At 43.4% G+C, this 7,109-nt stretch overlaps 1 protein-coding gene across 25 annotated transcripts in view; it reads left to right on the top strand.

Annotated features, from left to right (window-relative positions):
- Positions 1-56: 56 nt before the first annotated feature.
- Positions 57-7,109, top strand: part of NUP98 (nucleoporin 98 and 96 precursor) — a gene marked incomplete at its 3' end in the record, with an annotated part of 121,444 nt that continues 114,391 nt past the window's right edge. For 17 of the 25 annotated variants that reach the window (XM_082749844.1, XM_082749849.1, XM_082749839.1 and 14 more), the window contains exon 1: positions 61-423. Of the gene's footprint in view, positions 424-533; positions 717-6,532; positions 6,576-7,109 lie in introns of those variants that run through there. The other 8 variants (XM_082749850.1, XM_082749838.1, XM_082749854.1 and 5 more) reach the window with 5 other exon arrangements.

Below are 7,109 nucleotides of genomic sequence, written 5' to 3'. Positions count from 1 at the left end.
ACTCTCCCACAGCCAATCGCGGCAGAGAGGGGCGGGACTACATGTCTCTCACCGCCCCTCCCCTTTCCTCTCCGTAACTCCTCAAGTCCCTCCTCTTCCCCTTCTCCCCTTCTCCCAAAGACCGCCTTCACGTTCGGTTTCAAAAGACTTGTTGCCCAATGAATAACAGGGCGGACTTAGAGTGGCGGAGGTGCCTGCCAATGCGCAGACAGCGAGGGCGGAGCGCCCGGAGCGAGCCTCTGACGGCGGGCGGCGTGTGACGCAGTCGGGCCCTCTGCGCGCTGCGCCCGAAGCGGCGGTCGGTGGCGGTGGTGGTAGCGGCGGCGACGGTTTCGTGGCGGCCGCGCGCTGCTCGCTGAGCGGCGGGTGGCGGAGGGGCCTAGGCCCCCACTCCTGACACTTCCCTTCCCCCGCCGCACCGCGGTAAGTCGGGAACCCGGGCGGTGGCGGCCCCGGACAGACAGGCTCCTCCTCTTCTCAGGGCGGGCGGGTGTGCCGAGGCCCTCCGCGCGGAAGTCTCGCGCCCCGGCGCGCACCTTCTGCCCTGAGGGAGGGGGCGGGGCCCTCAACCCTGCGGCCCGGAGGCCGGGCTCTTCGGGCGCTGAGAGGGAATCGAGATCGGTGGAGTCTGGGCCCCGGGGTCTCCCGTCTCAGCCTACGCGGAGGGAGCGACCATGTATCCTGTGGTACTCATTCATTTGCCCAGCGGTGATTAGGTGGGCGGGCCCTTTGCGGGGGCAGCGTCTTAGGACCCTGAATTGGGTCTCCCCAGCACTTCCCTCGACCGTCGTGCTGGATAGGCTTTAACTTGCCTTTGGCGTCTCCTCGGGGAAAATTTGCAGCCCGAGGTTTAGGGTGGGTGGGTCGGGAGTTTGTTAGTTTTTTAAAATAATATTTGAAAATTAAGGACGGTTTAGTGGAGTAAAAGGTTATTTTCTGTCCTCCCACGTGTTCCATGTAAAACTGGATGAAGAGAAAAGATGTGATTTCTGGATTACTATAGCCATAGAGACCTAAAAAATAAAGCCAGCCCCCTACCGTACATCACGTGCAAGTTTTATAGATAGAGAAACTGAGGTCCAGAGAAGGGACAGGATTAGCCAATACCAGATCTGATTCAGTCTAGAAATTTTTCTCCTGTATCACCCTCCCTGGTGTCAGATCTGATTTAGTCTAGAATTTTTTTTCTCCTGTATCACCCTCCCATTATTTGAAGGTTCCCTTTGGAAGTTAGTGGGGGGAGCATTCGGTAGTTAGAAGCAGCCTTTGATCGCGTTTCTGATCTGGTTGGTACCACTTCTGTTTGTGTAAAGGCAGAAGCTTCATTTGCGGTACCCTGACCCAAACCATGAGAACTAAAAAGTTGGTTTAAAAATGTCAATGATATAAATGTATTGGAAACGAAACGGTAAGACTACGTGTTTGGCTAATTTCCGATTCCAAATATGAAATTTTTATTTGTGTCAGCTGCTGGGGCCTCAGAAGGAAGAATCCAATTAGTGACTCATAACGTTATTGGAATAGAAAGCAGGAAATACAGATAAGACTTAGAAAGATAGGCAGCGGTAATTTTGTGGTTCTTGTACCATGGAAGTCATAGAATTCAAAGTATTTTAGTTGGATGAGGTGAGAAGAAAACTGTTTGGAAGAAGAAACTAACTGGAAGAAAGAAAAGAGCAGTGATCATTCCCTGTGACAGTCTTATAAATTCAGAAAGCAGTGCTTGTTAACTGGGTGACAGATGATCTGCTTACTTAGTGGAGGAAGTTAGGCTATTAAAAAAACCCAGAACTTGGACAAATTGGAGGTACTGGGAAATACTTTAATAGAGTTATTTTTTCACTCTTCAGTAAGATTTGAGGAAATTGAATTAAAAGTTACCACTTTGGTATTTTCACAGTGGTCAAATCATCACTTTGTTGTTGTTTAGCTGACAAGGCAAAAACTGAAAACTAGCGTGTAAGAGCAGAAGAGTACAGTAGTCTAAACATGGAGATGTGAACAGAGTCTATTTTCTGTGACATTTTCTCAGTTCAAGCATCACCCTCTTCTGGGAAGCCTTTCCTGGCATTCTGTCTCCTGCAAGCTTCCATAACACTTATTTGATACTTCTATTTATAGCACAAATCATTTTGTATTTTAGCTGTTTATGTTATTAGACTGTGGTAAAATGTATTTGTCTTTTTTAAATATTTATTTATTGAGATAGGGGAAGAGAGAGAGAGAGAATCTAGACATACTCCCTGCTTGTGCAAAGCTGTGGGGGGCTCAGTTTCACAACTCTGAGATGATGACCTGAGCTGAAATCAAGAGTTGGATGCTTAACCAACTGAGCCACCCAGGAACCCCTGTCTTATCTTTGTATTCAAGTTGCTTGGCACATAGTAGGCGTTCAGTGTTTATTTGAAGGGATAAACAAATATGGAACAGCTAAACCTAAAAGAGTCTATAAAAAGACTGGGTATATGTGTGCTCCTGAAATATGGGGCCTAGATAAGAGGACTCCTACGTTCATATATTACATGGTACTTTGGTACCTGACTTTATTCATGTCTGCTAGCTCCTAGATAGCAGAGAGCAAATAGAACTTTTAGGGAACCAAATTCATAGCTTGGAAGAAATTGGGTATATTATTTTATTTTGATATCTTTATTGTAGCAGTTAGCCTAAGAAGTAAGGGATAGTAGTAGTGATGTTTAATTTCTAACAGAGTGCCCGTCTAAAATTATATTATTATATTATTTATTATTTATTAATTATTATTAATTTGTCACAAGGTTAGGGGACTAAGAAATTTTTGGAGATTTAACAATATAGGTAATAGAGGGGGATGCCTAGGTGGCTTAGTTGATTAAGTAGCTGCCTTTGGCTCAGGTCCTGATCTCAGGGTCCTGAGATCAAGCTCTGTCTGCATCAAACTCCCTGCTCATTGGGGAGCCTGCTTCTACCTCTCCTTTTCCTCCTGACTTGTGTTCTCACTCAGTCTGCACTCTCTCTCTCTAATAAATAAATCTTTTTTTTTTTTTTTAAGATTTTATTTATTTATTTGACAGAGAGAGATCACAAGTAGGCAGAGAGGCCAGCAGAGAGGCCGGCAGAGAGAGAGGAGGGGAAGCAGGCCCCCTGCTGAGCAGAGAGCCTGATGTGGGACTCAATTCCAGGACTCTGAGATCATGACCTGAGCGAAGGCAGCGGCTTAACCCACTGAGCCACCCAGGCACCCTCTAATAAATAAATCTTAAAAAAAAAAAAAAAACCCCCCACACACAATACAGGTAGTAGAGGGTAAGGTATATATAGGTATATATATATATATATATATATGCAGCGTTTCTTTTTTTATTTTAAAGATTTTATTTATTTGACAGAATGAGAAATCACAAGTAGGCAGAGAGGTGGGGGGGCAGGGAGCAGGCTTCCAGCTTAGCAGAGAGCCTGATGTCGGGCTTGATTTCATGACCCGAGCCAAAGGCAGAGGCTTAACCCACTGAGCCACCCAGGCGCCCCATATACATTGTTTCTTGAGAATTTGGTGCATTTCTTTGGGTTTGGAATTGAATCTAAGTATTTGGCATAGTAGGTCTCTGGAGAAGATTTTTCAGCCTCTGCACTGTTGACATTTTGGGCCAGATAATTCTTTTCGTTTGGGAGTTATGTTTTGTATTGTAGGATGTTTAGCAGCGTTCCCCAAATCTACCCAGCTCCCTGAGTTGCAACAGTTAGGAAGGTCTCCACGTATTGTTACATGTCCACTGGGAGGCATTATTGCCCTGATGGAGAGATCACTGCTCTTGAGAAAACATTACCAGTATTTCAGTAAAGTCCTACCTTTAACTTGCCTGATGTATGCTTGTAAAGTCAGCTAATAGATTGCATCTTTTTTTTTTTAAGATTTTATTTATTTATTTATTTGACAGAGAAGGAGGGGAGAGCAAGCACAAGCAGGGGGAGCCGCAGGCAGAGGGAGAAGGGGAAGCAGGCTCCCCACTGATCAAGGAGTCTGAGATGGGGCAAGATTCCAGGACCCTGGGATCACAACCGGAGCCGAAGGCAACCAATTAACTGACTGAGCTGCCCAGGTGCCCCTAATAAATTGCATCTTGTTAAAGTGTCCTTGAGGGCGCCTGGGTGGCTCAGCCTTCAGCTCGGGTCATGGTCCCAGGGTCATGGGATCGAGTCCCAAATTGGGCTCTCTGCTCAGCAGGGAGCCTGCTTCCTCCTCTCTCTCTGCCTGCCCCTCTGCCTACTTGTGATCTCTGTCAAATAAATAAATAAAATACTTTTAAACAAGTAAAGTGTCCTTGAAAAACCCTTAAGTTATCAAAATCTGGTATCAGGAAGCTGAAAAGCTAAGAGTTCTAGTGTCTCTTTATTTCTGTGGTATCCTCCCTTTTTCCGGGATAGAAATCAAGGTCTTGTTTGAAAAGGGATAGGCCAGGGCGCCTGGGTGGCTCAGTGGGTTAAGCCGCTGCCTTCGGCTCAGGTCATGATCTCAGGGTCCTGGGATCGAGTCCCGCATCGGGCTCTCTGCTCAGCAGGGAGCCTGCTTTCCTTCCTCTCTCTCTGCCTGCCTCTCCGCCTATTTGTGATTTCTGTCAAATAAATAAATAAGATCTTTAAAAAAAGAAAAAAAAAAGAAAAGGGATAGGCCATTGGGAAAATAAAGCAATATCTATTTCTCTTTTTGTGGAAGAGGGCAAAAAGAGCTTGTAGTTGAATTGATGTAATTAAATGTAATTAAATGTGGTGCTGTGGAATTCCATTATTTTTCCATTTCACTGGTAGTTATATGCATTGATCGGTGTCTTGTCCCATTGACACAGAATTGTCTTATTGAAGAGTTTGTACTTAATTCAGCATAATTGTAGTTTTGTAGTAGAGAAGTAAAAATTATTAAAATACAGCTCTAATTAGCTAAGTCTGATACGTGAGTTTAAGCTAGTGGGTGGTGGGTAAATTGGAAGATGTGAAACTGGAGTCTGGCAGACAAATTAGGAGGAAGCTATAGCAATAGTGCAGTGTAGCAGTTCTCAAAATTTGTGATCTTTGGACTCCTTTATACTTTTAAAAACTATTAAAGATTCCAGACAGCTTTTGTTATGTGGGGTTATATCTACTCATATTTACTATACTAGGAATTAAAGCTTCAAAAGATATTGACTTAAGGAATAATAAACTCATTTTTTAACATAATAGTTTTATGAAAAATCACTAAAAAGTTTAGTGACAAGGGTGATGGATGTTTGTAAATCTTTTTGATGTCTGACTTAGTAGAAGATCACTGGATTTGCAGATCTGTTGCATTCACAGTTGATAAGTTGTTTTGATTGAAGTATGTGAAAAAAATCCCAGCCTCATACAGATGAGTAGATGGAGAAGAATGTTTTAATAATCTTTTCAAATAATTGTAGATACTCTTCTCAAACATTTCTTTATTTATTGACAGAGAAAGAAGGCATACGCAGAGGGAGAAGCAGGCTCCCCACTGAGCAGGGAGCCCGATGTGGGACTCGATCCCAGGGCTCTGGGATCATGACCTGAGCCAAAGGCAAACACTTCACGTCTGAGCCACCCAGGCATCCCAAACGTTTGTGAAGACTTGTTGCAATATGGAATCTGAAGCCATATTATTATTACTTTTTAAGATTTTACTTATTTCAGGAGCACCTTGGTGGCTGGTTGAGTGCCTGCCTCTAGGTCAGGTAATGACCTAGGAGTTCCAGGATCAAGCCCCACATTGGCTTCCTGCTTAGCATGCTGTCTGGTTCTCCCTCTGCCCCTACCCCTGCTTATGCATGCTCTCTCTCAAATAAATAACTAAATAAGAATCTTAAAAAAAAGATTTATTTGAGAAAGAGCACACATGAACGCATTCAGCAGAAGGGAGGGGAAGAGGGAGAAGCAGATTTCCTGCTGAGCAAGGGAGCCTGATGTGGAACTCTGCCCCAGGACCCTGGGATCATGACCTGAGCCAGAGCTGACTCTTAACTGAATGAGCCACCCAGGTGCCCTGAAGCCATATTATTGAACTTAGTACAGTGTTACATTTAAATATCAGTGGTTTGTCTTGCACTTTTTTTTTTTTTTTAAAGATTTTATTTATTTATTTGACAGAGAGAAATCACAAGTAGATGGAGAGGCAGGCAGAGGGAGAGAGAGGGAAGCAGGCCCCCTGCTGAGCAGAGAGCCCGATGCGGGACTCGATCCCAGGACCCTGAGATCATGTCCTGAGCCGAAGGCAGCAGCCTAACCCACTGAGCCACCCAGGCGCCCCTGTCTTGCACTTTGAATGGATATTTACTCATGCATAATTTTATGACATCGTGCATTGGTCATTAAGAAATCATTGGTTCACTGGGTTATGTAGCTCTTCCGAATGTTGACAAATTTAATTATACAATTGTTAACATTTCCACCCATCTCATCAGATAAGTCTTAAGAATGAGCTATCAAGCTCATAGTGGCAGGCAATTTCTAATTTTCATTTCAAATCTGAATAACCATAGTTTGTCATTTATTCTCTGAAGTAAAAATGGTGTTCCATGAAAGATCAGCTGGTTCAGCTTTCTACTCAGGTAATCACACAGGTGTTTTTCTTTGAGATAGCTCTTGTATTTCCATGTACAGAAGTGCTTTTGAGTATTTACCATTTTCTCTCAAAGAATAATCACAGAATATTTTTAAAAATGTGTACTGAAATGTCAAGAATTAATACAATCAGTGATTTTTACAACTTCATCAAAGGCTTTCACATGAAAGTGTATTTTTTGTGTGTGCTGTGTATGGCAATGAAGAATTCAATAACTGTTTTATAGTTTGGGTCATTGTCCTGATTCATGCTCAGGCTCCAGCAGTATCATACATCATTGCTTTTGCCCCCTACTGCTGAGGTTAGTACAGTTAAAAAAAAAAAAATGTAAATAATGCCTTAGTATTGTTATGAACATTGTTTCAACTTCATGGACACTCTGAAATAGGTTTCAAGGACTTTTAGGGACCTTCAGACCTCATTTTCAGAATTACTAATCTAGAAAGGACAGTGATTTTTCACATCGGTTCTTTGAAAGCACTCTGCTGGTAGAGTTCTACTGAACCTTTCCCTCTTTACT

This window comes from Mustela nivalis, assembly GCF_964662115.1.
Source record: "Mustela nivalis genome assembly, chromosome: 9".
Taxonomy (NCBI): Eukaryota; Metazoa; Chordata; class Mammalia; order Carnivora; family Mustelidae; genus Mustela; species Mustela nivalis.
This window is presented reverse-complemented; position numbering and strand designations above follow the sequence as displayed.